Below are 16347 nucleotides of genomic sequence, written 5' to 3' on the forward strand. Positions count from 1 at the left end.
GCTGGTGTAAACTAACCTACTGCACTGCCATTTGTATAAAAGCAGAGCACATACAATTAGGTACAGTACGTAACACTTGAAAGTGATAATAAACAACTATGTTACCGGTTTATGCCTTTACTACATTATACTTTTTTTTTTTTTTTTTTTTTGGAGATGGAGTTTCACTCTTGTTGCCCAGGCTGGAGTGCAGTGGTGCGATCTTGGTTCACTGAAACCTCCACCACCCGGGTTCAAGCAATTCTCCTGCCTCAGCCTCCCAAGCAGCTGGGATTACAGGTGTGTGCCACCATGCCTGTAACAGGGTATCACCATGTTGGCCAGCCTGGACTCAATCTCCTGACCCTGTGATCCACCCGCCTTGGCCTCCCAAAGTGCTAAGATTACAGGCGTGAGCCACCACGCCCAGACTGCTTTTTTTTTTTTTAAGAGTTAGGATCTCTGTCGCCTGAGGTAGAGAGCAATTCCGGCATCATAATTCACTACAACCTTGAACTCTTGGGCTCAAGCAGTCGTTCCACCTCAGCCTCCTGAATAGTTGAGACTTGGGACTACAGGCATGAGCCATCATGCCATGCTAACTTTTTTACTTTTAGTAGAGATGGGGTCTGGTTATGTTGCCCAGGCTGATCTCAAACCACAGACCTCAAGCAATCCTCCCACCTCAGCTTCCCTAAACCCTGGGATTACAGAAGTGAGCCACCAAGCCCCACTACTATACTTCTTATCATAATTTTACAATGTATTACTCTTATTAAAAAAAAGTTAACTGTAAAACAGCCTCAGACAGGTCCTTCAGGAGATAATTCAGAAGAAGTCATTGCTATCATAGAAGATGACAGCTCCATGAATGTTATTGCCCCTGAACACCTTCCAGTGAGACAAGATGTGGAGGTAGAAGACAGAGATATTGATGATCCTGACCTTGTGTGTACCTGAGTTAATGTGTGTGTTTGTGTCTGTTTTAAACAATGTAGAGCTACACAATGTATTTGTGTTTTAAGCTAAGTATTACTGCAACAGAGACAAAAAGTTAAAGTTTATAAACTAAAACTTACAATAAGCTAAGATTATTGAAGAAAAAAATTTCTTAATAAATTTAGTGTAGCCTAAGTGTACAATAACGCCCTAGGCCTTCACTTTCACTCACCACTCACTCACTGATTCATCCAGTGCAATTTCCAGTCCTCCAAGCTCCATTCAAGGTAAGTGCCCTATAGAGATGTACCATTTTTTACTTCTACACTGTATTTTTACAGTACCTTTCTAAGTTTAGATATGTTTAAACACACAAATACTTACCATTTTGTTACAACTGCTTACAGTATTCAGTGCAGTAACATGCTGTACAGGCTTATAGCCTAGATACAATAAGCTATATACCACATAGCCCAGGTATATAATAGGCTATACCATCTAGGTTTGTTCATATGATGTTCATAGAACAACAAAATTGCCTAACAACCCATTTCTCAGGATGTATCCCAGCCTTAAGCAACTCGTGACTGTATCTTCTATGACCCAGCAGTTTCACACCTGGTGCTATAATCACAGAAACCCCTGCATAGGCATACAAGAATAAGGAGACAAAGGACTAGGTTGTCTGCACAACCTAGTTATCTATATTAACAGAGACTTGGAGACAATATGTGAACATCTTTAGTGAAATACATATAAAATGTATCTTATCCTTCCCTTGTACAATTTGCTCCCTCTGGCTGGAAAGCTCTGGTCTCTAGATAAAAGCATGTCTTGCTCTTTGACAGCATTCCATTCTGCTCAAGTTGTCCTCTATTTAAAGAGGTCTCCACTAACTGCCAATCTAAAAGGGCTCACTCCCCTCAACCAAGAATCTCTATGTTCCCAATATCCTTCTTAATTTTTCTGCATAATACTATTAACTATATGAATGCTGTTCATAGTACTATACTGTTAATAGCTTACTGTACTGTAAACACTTACATTTTAAACTATATGCTATATGTGTTGGCTGGGTGCAGTGGCTCATGCCTGTAATCCCAATACTTTAGGAGGCCGAGGCAGGTGGATCACCTGAGGTCAAGAGTTTGAGACCAGCCTGACTAACATGGAGAAACCCCATCTCTACTAAAAATACAAAATTAGTCAGGCATGGTGGTGCATGCCTGTAATCCCAGCTACTCAGGAGGCTGAGGCAGAAGAATCATTTGAACCCAGAAGGCGGAGGTCGCAGTGAGCCTAGATGGCCCACTGCACTCCAGCTTGGTCAGCAAGAGTGAAACTCCGTCTCAAAGAAAAAAAAAAAAAAAAACTAGGCAGGCGTGGGCATGGTAGTGCACACCTGTAACCCCAGCTACTCGGGAGGCTGCAGCAGGAGAATCGCTCGAACTTGAGAGACAGAGGTTGCAGTGAGACGAGATTGCGCCATTGCACTTCAGCCTGGGCTACAAGAGTGAAATTCTGTCTCAAAAATAAATAAATAAATAATGGATAGTTGGAGAGTTGGAAATAAAATAATTAGATAGTTGGAGAGTTGGGGGGTTACACATAAGTTAATAAGGGGAAAGAATTAAGATTTTGGGCTTCTCCAGCTGACTGGTGCCTGCATGGCTCACGGGAGGAAAACAACGTCAGGAAGGTTGAAATACAAAACGTTTTTGACATGAATGTCAAGTATTGTAAGACAACTACATATGTCAGTGTTGAAGAGAGACCTGTGCTAAAAAGCCAGAGATTTGGGAGTCATCAAAATAGAGGCAGTAGTTGAAGTCACCACAAATGAGACCATTCATGAAGAGTGTGCATTAAGGTCCTTATTTCCTAAACTACATAGTTTGGGTTTTAATCTGAAGGTTTTCAGAAGAGAGCAGGGTAGTGTCTCAGAGTGAAGCATCTAAAGTGGTCAGAGAAAAGAGAAAAAATAACCAAGGAAAGACTGGCTAAAACATAAGAAGGAAATAAGGAAAATATGGTGTCCCAGAAATATAAGAAGAAAATTTCAAGAACGAACTAGTTAAAATGGCAAATGATTAAACAGATTCCATTAGATTTAGCAACAAAGATATCAATGGTGATCACCACTACCTCAAATTCAGTGACTGCTATGGACTGTCAGCCTTCAAAATACCAAAAAAAAAAATTAACTAATAAGGAGGTGAAGAAAATGAATACAGAGAATTCTTTCAAGAAACTTAAAGGAAATAAGCTGGGCATGGTGACACACACAAGTAGTACCAGCTACTCATGAAATTGAAGTGGCAGGATCACTTGAGCCCTGAAGTTTGAGGCCAGCCTCGGTAACAGAGACCTCGTCTCTTAAAAAAAGGAGAAAAAAAAAAAACTAAGAAAAATAATTACAGATAACGCTGAAGAGGAATCTAAGGATCTAAGGTAAGGAGCGTATTTTTTTTTTTTTTTTGAGACAGAGTCTCGCTCTGTCGCCCAGGCTGGAGTGCAGTGGCGCAATCTCGGCTCACTGCAAGCTCTGCCTCCCGGGTTCACGCCATTCTCCTGCCTCAGCCTCTCCGAGTAGCTGGGACTATAGGCGCCCACCACCATGCCCGGCTAATTTTTTGTATTTTTAGTAGAGACGGGGTTTCACCATGGTCTCGATCTCCTGACCTCGTGATCCGCCCGCCTCGGCCTCCCAAAGTGCTGGGATTACAAGCGTGAGCCACCGCACCCGGCCCAGGAGCGTATATTTAAGATAAGACTTGATTTGAGGCCAGGCATGGTGGCTCACCCCTATAATTTCAATACACTTCAGGAGACCAAGGCCAGCGGATCGCTTGAACCCAGGAGTTTGAGACAACTCCGGGCAATGTGGCAAAACTCCATCTCTACAAAAAAAAATTCAAAAATTAGCCAAGCATGGTGGCCTGCACCTCACCTGTGGTCCCAGCTACCAGACAGGCTGAGGTGGGAGGACCGCTTGAGCCTGGGAGGCAGAAGTTGCAGTAAGCCAAGATAGCACCACTGCACTCAAGCCTGAGAAACAGAGTGAGTACTCTGTCTCAAAAAAAAAATAAAAAAGAAAAAAGATAAGAGGCTTGGGTATGCTTAAATCCTTGTTAAGTTAGTACTAGTTGAAAAAGGAGTAACTGAATGTTATGGATTGAATTGTGTTCCTCAAAAATTCATGTTGAAGCCCTAACCCCTGAACCTTCAGTATTTGGAGATAAGGTTTTTAAGGAGGTGATTAAGATAAGATGAGGTTGTTAGGGTAGGGCCCTAAACCAATATAACTGATGCCATTATAAGAAAAAGAAACAGCAGGCCAGCGCAGTGGCTCACGCCGGTAATCCCCGCACTTTGGGAGGCTGAGGCGGGCAGATCACCTGAGGTCAGGAGTTTGAGACAAGCCTGGACAACATGGTGAAACCCGTCTCTACTAAAAATACAAAAATTAGACGGGCGTGGTGGTGAGCGCCTGTAATCCCAACTACTCAGGAGACTGAGGCAGGAGAATCTCTTGAACCGGGAAGGCGGAGGTTGCATGCAGTGAGCTGAGAGCAGGCCACTGCACTCCAGCCTGGGAGACAAGAGCGAGGCTCCGTCTCAAAAAAAAAAGATACAGCAGAGGAGCATGGTACACATAGGATGACCCGAGAAAAGGCAGCAAGAAGGTGGCCATCTGCAAGCCAAGGATGGAGGTCTTACAGGAAACCAATCTTATCTGCACCTTGATCTTGGACTTCCACCCTCCAAAACTGTGAGAAAAAAAATTCCCTTGTTTAAGCTACCCAATATAAGGTATTTTGTTGTGGCCACCCTAGCAAACACATGAAGGAAATATTGTCCATAAAGAGAAAAAACTCAGAATATAATTAGAGATGGACAGATAGAGGTCTTCATGTTTGCAGGTGAAACAGAACAGAAAGCAATGAAGTTCCCACTCAATGTATTTCATTTCCTCTATGAAGCAGAAGGGAACTTTATCCAGTAACGAGTAAAGAGGGGGCCAGGCTTGGTGGCTCACGCCTGTAATCCCAGCACTTTGGGAGGCTGAGGCAGGCGGATCACCTGAGATCGAGAGTTTGAGACCAGCCTGACAAACATGGAGAAACCCCGTCTCTACTAAAAATACAAAATTAGTTGGGCATGGCGGTGCATGCCAGTAATCCCAGCTACTTGGGAGGCTGAGGCAGAAGAATCACTTGAACCCGGGAGGCGGAGGTTGCAGTGAGTTGAGATCGCGCCACTGCACTATAGCCTGGGCAAAAAGAGCAAAACTCCATCTCAAAAAAAAAAAAAAAATAGAGTAAAGAGGGGGCCGGGCTCACTCCTGTAATCCCAGCACTTTGGGAGGCCAAGGTGGGTGGAGTTCAGGGAGGTCAGGAGTTCAAGACCAGTCTGGCCAAAATGGTGAAACCGTGTCTCTACTAAAAATACAAAAATTAGCCAGGCTTGGTGGCAGGCACCTGTAATCCTAGCTACTCTGGAGGCTGAGGCAGGAGAACCGCTTGATCCCAGGAGGCAGAAGTTGCAGTGAGCAGAGATCACGCCACTGCACTCCAGCCTAGGTGACAGTGAGACCCCATCTCAAAAAAAATAAAGAGGGAAGGTGGCGGGTTAATAGCCACCATGATAAACAGGAGCAGTTAGCAGGGACACACAGAATTGTTGGGCTGCCTGTCCAGTACCCAATAAACGTTTGTTATTGAATGAACACCTGTCATTCATGAATTTTAGTCCGTTTTTAATATAACAAGCTCTCACAGTAACCAGCAAAAGAAAAGCACTGGAATGAGTTGGAATCTGGGTTATAAATCTAGGTATGTGTGACCTTATGCAAGGCACTTACCTTTCTGGGCCTCAGTTTCATCAGACTGGATAATCAGCATAAGATCACCTCAGATTAAAATAAATGATGCTATAAATTTTTATACAGGTTTGTGCATTACCTCAGTGTTCTTCAACTGTTACCAACCAAAGGAGTGCATCTCAAAATTTATTGAACATTCCTTTAATCTAGCTATCTTGTTAAAATTGCAGATTTTGATTCAGCAGCTCTGGATTGAGCCTGAGATCATGCATTTCTAATAAACTCCCAGATGATGCTATATACCACAATTTGAGTAGCAAGGGTAAAGAACACTGATGCAACTTAAGCTCTACAAAGCTTATAACTGTGGACTTATCTGTAATCAGTCTGATAGTCAGCAAACCAAAGACACTACAGACTCACACCAGCACTAAATGTGTTTTGCCATTCCTTAAATGTTCTGAAATTAACAGTCCCTATTTGAAGCTGATAAAGAAAGGAAAAAATATTACCATCAATAACACTAAATTAGAAGTGAGGTTAAATACATACACACACATAGGTACAAATATATAACACAAAGGTCAAAATCCAAATAATCAAACATTAACTTACCCAAAATTTGAGTATTTTTATTGCTGGGAAAAAAAAATTTTGTTTCTGGAAAAATCTTCAGTGTATTTTAATAGCCACATGCCTACAAGAGTCATGCTGCATTCTGGTTTGATTCCAAATGCAAATATATTCAAACATCACAAAATCTGAAGATTGTTCTATTAATGATCAGATAATCTTTACATATTTGTTTAAAACCTCTAACATTACCACAGCCAAATGTGTTTGTGGTGAAAATTCTCTTTGGCCTTAGGAAGTTCAACTAGGGCGGAGACCACCCTCCTACCCTGGGACTATAACATATGGCCACAAGCCACTACTATAATTAATTGTTTCTACTATACCCTGTGCTAGGTTACTGCAGAAACAGAGAAAATACCAGTCCTATCATAACCAAAAGGGAAAATGTTTCTAATTTCACCGAAATTTTCCTCAGTGATGAAAGATGTAATATGTGTCATGCAATGGATGTCTCCTATAGAAGAGTCACCCTGCCCTTAATCTGAAGCTTCTCTACTGAACAGAGAAGTTTGAAATAACATGAAAATGGAGGAGGAAAATTCCTATCCGAGGAGGGGGAAAAGCATTATGGCTACAAACTGCTCTTCCTTACTTCCTTCTGAAGAATAACCGAAACCTGAAGGGCACTACCGCACTACAACTGAGCTCGTTTAAATTATGGAGTGGAGGAGGTATGTCAATTGCAACCTTGGCACTAGTAGGTAATTTACCAGTCCTTGCTATTTAGTCAAATCACTTTCAGATAGGAGTACTTCTTTCATTCACCAACATGTCACAAAATAATAAAGAAGAAATGACACATGCAATGGGCAAAAGTAGTTTTGCTGAATCACAAATACCCCCAAATATAAATCTGCAGGAGTCGCTGAGCTTGAGAATTGGCGGCCATACCTCTCCATGAAGCTCCTCTCTATAAATGGACAACTACCTTCACTTTTTCATTAAAAGCATGTAAGGGTTTAATGTTTAAAGCTATCACACTATTGCTATTAGCTACAAAATCGTGTGCGCAGTAACAATGCACAACGGTCTTATACTCGAGATAACCACTTTATCTCAAATTTTGCACCACCTATCCCTCAAGGGCAAATGCATCACCCAGGTCCGCAACCGCGGCCACGATGGGTACACTCGCCTCTGCTCAGCCTAGCATACGGTCCCTCCCACCCCGCACCCTGATTACTCCGCTACCATGCTGCCCACTCCCGGGCTGCCTCGGCCAGCCCCCAGTTCCCCGGGTTCCTAAGGTTACGCAAACAGCCAAGTCTGCAGGCCGCCCTTGCCTCGCTACCGTTATCCCTCATCTCCTGGTAGCCCCACTTTGCTCCCTCGCCTCTCGGGACTCGGGTGCCCAACCCACTCCCTTCCACTCCCGCGCGCTCTGTGGCTCTCGGGCCGGGGCCTCACCGTTTGGTTCGGTCGGGAATTGGCCGGCCCTCCCGCTCCCACTTCCCAACACGAAGTGGCGTCGGTTGGTCCCGCGCCCCACGCTGCCAGTTCTCACGCCGCCTACTGATGCCGAAAGCGGCTTTTAGGAACGCGCCATGTTTAGCGTCGCGGCTCCAAACGACGCGGACGCGCGAAAACTACGTCACAGGAGCCCAGCGCCCAAGGGAACGTCAAAGAGAGAAGGCGATAGGCGAACGGGGGGAAGGGGAAGGTGGGGCTTTCTCTTCGAACCAAAAGGCGCGGGGTATCCAAATCAGTTGTGTGCGCTTGCGCAGTATAAAGAGCCGGGAGTCCGGACTAGCAGGATCTGTCACCATGGAAACCATAGGTCTGGTTTGTCCCACTCCCAGGGAGCTCAATTGTTTCCCGGGTTGATTGAAGCTTCAATCAGAACCATGTCACGCTTTCTATTCTAGATATCAATTGCGGATCCGTCACAGCAGAGAACAGTTATTTAAAGAATCTTACTCCCATCAGTCCACCCTCCCTCCCGCAAATATTTATTTTTTAAGTTACCCAAATTGCTTGGCGCTTACTCCTGAGTAATAGCAAGAGTGGAAAAATGTGAAAGGACATAAATCCAGTTCTGCTTGCCACTGCTAAAAGCTAGCATAGTCATCTAAATTTTCTTATCCTTAAAAAGAGAACTTACGCAGGCGCAGTGGCGCGCGCCTGTAGTCCCAGCTACTCCAGATATTGAGGCAGGAGGATCACTTGAGCCCAGGAATTCGAAGCCAGCCTGGGACATATAGAGAATTCACACACACACACATTTCAAAAATAATAAGGGGTGGGCGCAGTAGCTCACACCTGTAATCCCAGCACTTTGGGAGGCAGAGGCGGCCGGATCACGAAGTCAGAAATTCGAGACCAGCCCGGCCAACATGGTGAAACCTTGTCTCTACTAAAAATACAGTAATTTGCCTGGCGCGGTGGCAGGCTCCTGTAATCCCAGCTACTCAGGAGGCTGAGGCAGGGGAATCGCTTGAACCCGGCAGGCAGAGGTTGCAGTGAGCCAAGATTGCTCCACTGCACTCCAGCCTGGGCAACAGAGCGAGACTCCGTCTCACAATAGATAAATAAATGAATAAAGAGACTCGTCTCAAAATAAATTCATTAATTAATTAAAAAATACACACCAACTGTCTATTTCTTAAAAATAATAATAATAAGGCCCGGCGCAGTGGCTCACGCCTGTAATCCCAGCACTTTGGGAGGCCGAGGCGGGCAGATCACCTTAGGTCAGGAGTTCGAGACCAGCTGGATCAACAAGGAGAAACCCCATCTCTACTAAAAATATAAAAAATTAGCTGGGCATCATGGTGCACGCCTGTAATCCCAGCTACTCGGGAGGCTGAGGTAGGAGAATCGCTTGAACCCTGGGGGCAAAGGTTGCAGTGAGGCGAGATCACGCCATTGCACTCCAGCCTGGGCAACAAGAGCGAAACTCCGTCTCAAAATAATAATAATAATAATAGTAAGAGAAGCTGTAGGAAATAGCAGTGTTCATAAATATTAATAATAGAAAACCTTTATTGCTCATTTAGAATATTCCAGGTACAGTTTTAAGATCTTTATGGGACTTATCTATTTTAATCCTCAGAATGACCCTTATGAGGTAGGTATTTTCTTTATGTCCACTTTACAGATGAAGAAACTGAAGCACAGAGAAGTCAAGTAGCCCACCTAACGTCAAACAGCCAGTAAAAGGCCATGTTAGGATTGGAACCAAGCTCTGCATTCCGAGAATGTCGATCACACAAGGGCTGTTTTTTAAAGTAAAAAGATAAAATTACCTAAACAACCACCAATGAGACGAATGATTAAATCACAATACATCCATACATGATAAAATACAAATTGGCCATTTAAAATTATGTTGAGGTCGGGCACAGTGGCTCACACCTGTAATCGCAGCACTTTGGGAAACCAAGACGGAGAGGTCACCTGAGGTCAGGAGTTCAAGATCAGCTTGGCCAACATGGTGAAACCCCGTCTCTACTAAAACTACAAAAATTAGCCTGGCGTGGTGGCATGCGCTTGTAATCCCAGCTACTCAGGAGGCTGAGACAGAAGAATCGCTTGAGGCCAGGAGGCGGAGGTTGCAGTGAGCCGAGTTCGCACCACTGCACTCCGGCCTAAGCGACAGAGCGAGACTCCATCTCAAGAAAAAATAAATAGGCCAGGCGCAGTGTCTCATGCCTGTAATTCCAGCACTTTGGGAGGCCGGGGCGTGTGGATTGCTGGAGGTCAGGAGATAGAGACCAGCCTGGCCAACATGGTGAAACCCTGTCTGTACTAAAATACAGAAATTTAGCCGGGGTTTGTGGTGGGTGCCTGTAATCCCAGCTACTCGGGAGGCTGAGGCAGGAGAATTGCTGGAACCCAGGAGGCGGAGGTTGTAGTGAGCCGAGATTGTGCCACCGCACTCCAGCCTGGGCGGCAGAGGGAGACTCTGTCTCAAAAATATATATATTAACTAATTATTTAATTAAATAAAAAAAATTATCTTGAAGTGTATTTGTTGACATGTTTACACATTCACAATGCATTGTGAAAAAAGAGGGTTGCAAAACATTATGTTCAGAATGTCCCACTTTTGGAAATAAATAAATGCCAAAATGCTAAGAGGGTTTATCATCAGTTGGATGGGTATTGTGACCATGCTTTATTTTCTTTTTGCTTAACTATATTTCTGATTTTATTGAAAGACAGTACTTCTCAGGCCTGGAGAGGTGGCTCACACCTGTAATCCCAGCATTTTGGGAGGCTGAGGCAGGTGGATCACCTGAGGTCGGGAGTTCGAGGCCAGCCTGATCAACATGGAGAAACCCCGTCTCTAACCAAAATACAAAAATTAGCTGGGCGTGGTGGCACATGCCTGTAATCCCAGCTGCTTGGGAGGCTGAGGCAGGAGAATCGTTTGAGCCCGGGAGGCAGAGGTTGCAGTGAGCTGAGATTGTGCCATTCACTCCAGCCTGGGGGCAACAGAGCAAAACTCTGTCTCAAAAAAAAAAAAAAGAAAAAAGAAAGACAGTACTTCTCAAATTTTAAGTGTGCATAGAATCACACAGGGATCTTGTTAAAATACAGATCATGATTGATTTGGTCTGAGGTGAGGCTCGAGGTTCTCCATTTCTAAACAAATTTAAATCTGTTTTGTGGTAGGTAGAATAAAAGATGTCCATGTCCTAATCCCCAAAACGTGTGAATATGTTACTTTACAGAGCAAAAGGGATTTTGCCAATGTGACTAAACTATCCAGGGTAATCTTACTATGGGAAGATTATCCTGGATTATCCTTTAGGTCCAATGTAACCAGAGGGGTCTTTACAAGAGGGAGGCTGGAGTGTCCAAGACAAAGAAAATATGCCAGTATAATAGATGTCAGAGGGGTGCCAGGGCCATGAGCCAAGGAATGCAGAAAGCCTACAGAAGCTGGAAAAGTCATGGAAACTGATTCCCTTCTACAGCCTCCAGAAGAAACTCAGACACGAAAACAATTTTAGACTTCTAACCTCCAGAACTCTAAATTAATAAATGTATCTTGTTTTAAGCCACTAATTAGACTTGTGGTACTTCGCTGAAGCAGCAATAGAATACATCCTCAAAAGTTATAGGCTCTCTAATTTGCTACCCTTCATTTATTATTTTAACTTGCATAAAATTGAGTCTTGGATAACTCTACATTATAATACAGCTCATTAGGTGCTTATAAATTAACAGAATTCCTAGATTCATTTTTGTTTATAATAAACTTGAAACAAGTTTATTATTTCCATAAGGACTGATTCCATCAGTCCTGGGAGGCAGAGATTGCAGTGAGCAGAGATTGTGCCACTGCACTCCAGCCTGGGCAACAGAGCAAGACTCCGTCTCAAAAAATAAAAAAGAAAATAATTTGTCAATTTATATTCAAAGACTAAAATGTTCACGCAGTTTGAGTAAATAATTCCATGCCTGGAAATCTATACTAGAGAACCAATTCAAAGTATTGAAAATATTTTTCAGGTATAAACTAAAACGTGTATGGCTCTATTTTTATAAGAACAATGGAATAGGCATGATTTAGTAAACCCTTATGCATTCACAAGGTGAAAGTTTCTGTAGCAGTTTTCTTTTCTTTTTTTTTTTTTTTTTTGAGACAGAGTCTCGCTCTGTCGCCCAGGCTGGAGTGCAGTGGCCGGATCTCGGCTCACTGCAAGCTCTGCCTTCCGGGTTCACGCCATTCTCCTGACCTCGTGATCCGCCCACCTCGGCCTCCCAAAGAGCTGGGATTACAGGCGTGAGCCACCGCGCCCGGCCAACAGTTTTCAATATTAATTATTAAGAGTGTGTAATAACTTGGAAAAGGGCTTTTTCTTTTTTGCTTTTAGAGACAGGATCTCTGGCTATGTTGCTGTGGCTGGTCTCAAACTCCTGGACTCAAGTGTTCCTCCCATCTCAGCCTCCTTAATGAAGCTGGGATTACAAGCATGCACCACTTTATAAAATAAAATATTTATTTATACTATAAAATATTGTTTAAAATAAAAAATACACAAATATAAATATACAATATAAAAATAGACTCTAGCCAGGTGTGGTGGCTCACACCCCTGATCTCAGCACTTTCGTAGGCTGAAGTGGGAGGATCACTTAAGCTCAAGAGTTCAGGATCAACCTAGGCAAAAATGCCATCTCTACAAAAAATACTAAGATTAGCCAGGCATGGTAGCACGAACCTGTGGTCTCAGCTACTCTGGAGGCTGAGGTGGGAGGATCGCTTGAGCCCTGGACAGGGAGGTTGCAGTGAGCCGTGATTGTGCCACTGCACTCCAGCCTAGGCGACACAGCAGGACCCTATCTCAAAAATAAATAAATAGTAAAAATAAAAATAGACTCCCCACAAATAGAATTCTATGTACCCTAATAATTTGGTTTTTGTTGTATTTGGAAACCTTCTAAAAGCTTTATTTTGCAATATGATATACATTATTTTATGATGTTAAAATAATTAATAGACAGGCCATTAGACTGAGGCTGCTCCAGCACCCTGGGTTCCTACAGAAGCAAACCAAAACCCAACTCAGTGTATTTTATTTGCCACGCTTTCACATTCACCCTATAAAAGCCTTTCTTTGGTGCCCCTTTAGCAGAGTCCCAAACTGATTCATGAATCACTGCTCAAATAAACATTTTAAAATTTTACTGTGCCTTAATTTCTTTTTAACAATGGTAATGATGTGGAAACATTTATCTGACGAATGTTTTTGAGATGTATCAATTATGTAATATTCACTGACAAGGTTTACACCTATGCCAGTATTAAACATAATCATCTTCTTTAATTAATTATTTGAATCTAACATAGTCTTTATGATGATCTAAAAATATTTAGATCATTCTTTTTTGTTTGTTTGTTTTTGTTTTTGTTTTTGAGACAGGGTCTCACTCTGTTGCCCAGACTGGAGTGCAGTGGCGCAATCTCAGCTCACTGCAACCTCTGCCTCCTGCCTCAGCCTCCAGAGTAGCTGGGATTACAGGCGCACACCACGACACTCAGCTAATGTTTGTATGTTTAGTAGAGACAGGGTTTCACCATGTTGGCCAGGCTGGTTTCGAACTCCTGACCTCAAATGATCCACCTGCCTTGGCCTCCCAAAGTTCTGGGATTATAGGGGTGAGTCACCATGCCCGGCCACATATTTAGATCATTCTAAAGAATACATTTATAGAAGAATCTTGTTTATAGTATTCAGGATTCCTTCCTTTCCTTCCTTCCTTCCTTCCTTCCTTCCTTCCTTCCTTCCTTCCTTCCTTCCTTCCTTCCTTCCTTCTTTCCTTCCTTCTTTCCTTCCCTCCCTCCCTCCTTTTCTTTCTTTCTTTCTTTCTTTCTTTCTTTCTTTCTTTCTTTCTTTCTTTCTTTCTTTCTTTCTTTCTTTCTTTCTTTTCTTTGAGATGGAGTCTCATTCTGTCACCTAGGCTGGAGTGCAGTGGAGCAAACTCAAATCACTGCAACCTCTGCCTCACTGCAACCCAGCCTGGGCCACTATCTTAAAAATATAATAATATTTGAAGCCGGGTACGGTAACTCATGCCTGTAATCCCTGCACTTTGGGACAGCAAGGCGGGCGCCCACTTGAGGCCAGTTCAAGACCAGCCTGGGCAACATGGTGAAAACCCATCTCTACTAAAAATAAAAAAAAAAAAAAAAAAAAAAAAAAATTAGCCAGCGTGGTGGTGCACGCCTGTAATCCCAGCTACTTGAGAGGCTGAGGCATGAGAATAGCTTGAACCTGGGAGGCTGAGGCTGCAGTGAGCCAAGATCATGGCACTGCACTGCAGCCTGGGTGATAGAGCAAGGCTCTATTTTTAAAATACATATATATTTATTTATATTTATATATATGTTTATATTTATATTTAAATACATATATTTATATCATACATATGAGTTGTGTCTTTTTTTTTTTTTTTTTTTTTTTTTTGAGACAGAGTCTCGCTCTGTCGCCCGGGCTGGAGTGCAGTGGCGCAATCTCGGCTCACTGCAAGCTCCGCCTCCCGGGTTCACGCCATTCTCCTGCCTCAGCCTCCGAGTAGCTGGGACTACAGGCGCCCGCCACCGCGCCCGGCTAATTTTTTGTATTTTTTAGTAGAGACGGGGTTTCACCGTGGTCTCGATCTCCTGACCTCGTGATCCGCCCGCCTCGGCCTCCCAAAGTGCTGGGATTACAAGCGTGAGCCACCGCGCCCGGCCTGAGTTGTGTCTTTAACGGCAAACAAAAGTTAGCCAGGGGAAGGTTGAGAATGCAAAGGGAACAGCACTCACAAAGCCGAGGTATAAAGATGTTTAAGGAAGAAAAAGGAACTTGATAATGTTGGGAAGTAAATAAGTAAGGTAAATAGGAATTTAATTTGAAAGGCCTACAATGTTATTCTAGGGAGCAATAGTGGTCATTCATTGATGAATCAAAAGAACCATTCTGCCTTCTCTGCTCTTGTCTCCCGGCTGTGGTTACACAGCAGTACACATGGGAGATACTGGGCTCCACATTTAGCTGGAAGACATGCCATGTCTTCTTGAGTTCCCTCCAATCTTCCTCTCCCATTGCGCATAAAGGATCTTCAAACCTTCTCCACACTCACGCCCCTTGTCCTACCACCTCCACAGCTCCTTCTCTATAGAAAAACTTGCCTTTTATTTCACAGAAGAAATGCAACCTAGAGGCCAAGTCAGGCAGATCACTTGAGCTGAGAAGTCTGAGATCAGCCTGGGGAACAAAGTGAGACCCCGCCTCTACAAAAATTACAAAAATTAGCTGGGCAAGATGGTTCATGCCTGTCGTCTCAGCTACTTGGGAGGCTGAGGTGGGAGCATCGCTTGAGCCCGGCGGGCGGAGGTTGCAGTGAGCTAAGATCATGCCGCTGCACTCCAGCCTGGGTGACAGAGTGAGACCGTCTCAAGAAAACAAAACCAAAAAACCCACCAACAACAACAATAACAAATCACACACAGGGTTTTGTGTCATGTTTTTTTTTTTTTTTTAGACAGGGTATCATGCTGTTGCCCAGGTTGGTGCAATCTTGGCTCACTACAAATTCTCGGGCTCAAGTGAGGCTCCCACCTCAGCTTCCTGAGTAGCTGAGACTACAGGCCTGCACCACCATGCCTGGCTAATTTTTGTATTTTTTGTAGAGACAGGGTCTCACTTTGTTGCCCAGGTTAATCTCAAACTTCTCAGCTCAAGTGATCCGCCCGCCTTGGCCTCTCAAAGTGCTCAGATTACAAGCATGAGCCACCTCTCCAGGCCATGTCCATCTATTAACATTTGGAAGTGCCTAGCACAGTGTAGACTCTTTAGAATTGTGGAATAACAATGATTAAGGAAATGAAACATATAGTTGAAGATGCTACTAGGGTATACGAGATTTTTTTTCTGACTTAAAACTACATCAAAGAAAGAAGGGCGTAAGACCAAGGTTTGGGAATGTACACAATGAATTGCTCAAAAGAGAGTTAGCTTTAGTAATGACAGGAAGAAGCTATTTCTTCAATGAAACAGAATACACACAGAAAAATTTAAGAGAGCCATTACACTGGCTGGCAAAACAGATGTGGATATTATGGCCTTGGTACTCAACGGAGTTTATAGTCAGGTACACTGTCCTATCACATGACCAATACGTTATCGTATTTACAGCGTTTTGGAGTTTCTGTCCATCTCTGTCAATAGAATACACTTTGAGGTAAGTTTCTTACTTAGAATCCCTAGCAGTGTTTGATACACAGTTGGAGCTCAATAAATGTTTACGGAGTGAATGATGAGGCACAAAAGGAATTTGTTGAATTATTTGTTAAATGAATCAAATAATTTTCTAGGATTCACGGGCTGTCTTCTGCACGAAAAGCTTCATTCTGTGGGTCTGAGTTTCTCCTGGTTCTCAATTCTGTGTCTTTTTGTGGATTATCTACTTTATAGCTGGAGCTTTGTATTTGTTCAAGATAATTATTCTTCTATTCCTTTTCTTTTTTTCTT

General features: G+C 43.2%; 1 protein-coding gene across 5 annotated transcripts in view; it reads right to left on the reverse strand.

Annotated features, from left to right (window-relative positions):
- Nucleotides 1-16347, reverse strand: part of IPO11 (importin 11) — a 229948-nt gene that overhangs the window by 212841 nt on the left and 760 nt on the right. Inside the window, exon 1 of one of the 5 annotated variants that reach the window (XM_055253888.2) lies at nucleotides 7787-7936. The exons of 3 other annotated variants lie outside the window; for them this stretch is intronic. The gene's annotated coding sequence lies outside the window, so the exon portion shown is untranslated. Of the gene's footprint in view, nucleotides 1-6358; nucleotides 6544-7786; nucleotides 7937-16347 lie in introns of those variants that run through there. One more of the 5 variants, XM_055253889.2, reaches the window with a different exon arrangement.

The sequence above is a fragment of the Symphalangus syndactylus genome, chromosome 18 (genome assembly GCF_028878055.3).
Source record: "Symphalangus syndactylus isolate Jambi chromosome 18, NHGRI_mSymSyn1-v2.1_pri, whole genome shotgun sequence".
In the NCBI taxonomy this organism is placed as follows: domain Eukaryota; kingdom Metazoa; phylum Chordata; class Mammalia; order Primates; family Hylobatidae; genus Symphalangus; species Symphalangus syndactylus.